Genomic DNA, 1542 nt, shown 5'->3' with positions numbered 1-1542 from the left:
GCCCTTTGGAGCATGCAGAAACTGGCCTTTAACATAGGGCAGCTTCTGGATTCTTCTCACAGAAGCTACCTCTGCGACCAAAACCTTGCCACGTAAACCCAATACAATGGGTGAGGAAACTATAGGGCTATGTGAAACAGGAAATAATTGCTTTTCTCTGCATGGGATTACTGTTCTTTATCAGCAAACTATTTGACAGGTAGAAACCGTTTTGGGTTTCTAAAACCAATACCTTATTTTTCCCTGTTGTTTTTAAGTGTGTGCTTGATCTCAACCCAAAGATTTATTACTGTGGAATATCCTGAGTTTCAGCCAATATTGGATGGATAAATCAATTTTACTCTGTCCCTGGTTCAACTGTCAGGCTGGAAAAGTGTATTACTGCATCTGGAAATAAGATTTCACCACATTGAAATCACTTGTTAGTTCCATACTCCTGAAAAACAGTTTAAACAATGATCGTAATATTCCATGGACTTAATTGATGATACAAAATACTTGCAGATGATGCAAAACTGGGAGGAGCTGTTGACTTGCTCATGGGTAGAGAGGCCTTGCAGAGAGATCTTGAAAAATTACAGCTGGGCAATCCCCAACAATATGAAGTTTATCAAGGTCAAATGCCGGATTCTGCAACCTTGGTTATATGCACAGGTTGGGCAACTAAAGGTTGGAGAGCAGCCCCATGGAAAGGGATCTGAGGGTCTCTCGTTGACTGTAAGTTGAATATGAGCCAACAGTGTGTCATGGCAGCCAGAAGGGCCAGCCATGGCATTGAGTGCACCCTCAGTAAGTTTGCAGATGACACCAAGTTAGGTGTGTGTGTCGATCTGCTCGAGGGTATGAAGGCTCTGCAGGAGGATCTGGATAGGCTGGACCGATGGGCTGAGGTCAACTGCATGAAGTTCAACAAGGCTAAGTGCCGGGTCCTGCACCTGGGGTGCAATAACCCCAAGCAGAGCTACAGGCTGGGAGATGAGTGGTTGGAGAGCTGCCAGGCAGAGAAGGACCTGGGAGTGATGGTTGATAGTCGCCTGAATATGAGCCAGCAATGTGCTCAGGCAGCCAAGAAGGCCAGCAGCATCCTGGCTTGTATAAGAAACAGCGTGGCCAGCAGGTCCAGGGAAGTGATTGTCCCCCTGTACTCGGCTCTGGTGAGGGGCACCTCTGGTGAGGTGCTTGAGCAAGTCCAGAGAAGGGCTGCGAAGCTGGTGAGGGGCCTGGAGAACAAGTCTTACGAGGAACGGCTGAGGGAGCTGGGCTTGTTCAGCCTGGAGAAAAGGAGGCTCAGGGGTGACCTTATCACTCTCTACAGGTACCTGAAGGGAGGCTGTAGCGAGGTGGGGGTTGGTCTGTTCTCCCACGTGCCTGGTGACAGGACGAGGGGGAATGGGCTTAAGTTGCGCCAGGGGAGTTTTAGGTTGGATCTTAGGAAGAACTTCTTTACCGAAAGGGTTGTTAGACACTGGAACGGGCTGCCCAGGGAAGTGGTGGAGTCACCATCCCTGGAGGTCTTTAAAAGACGTTTAGATGTAGAGCTTA

This window comes from Oxyura jamaicensis, chromosome 2, assembly GCF_011077185.1.
Source record: "Oxyura jamaicensis isolate SHBP4307 breed ruddy duck chromosome 2, BPBGC_Ojam_1.0, whole genome shotgun sequence".
NCBI classification, from domain to species: Eukaryota; Metazoa; Chordata; class Aves; order Anseriformes; family Anatidae; genus Oxyura; species Oxyura jamaicensis.
The sequence above is the reverse complement of the archived record's forward strand: the minus strand, read 5'-3'. Positions refer to the sequence as shown.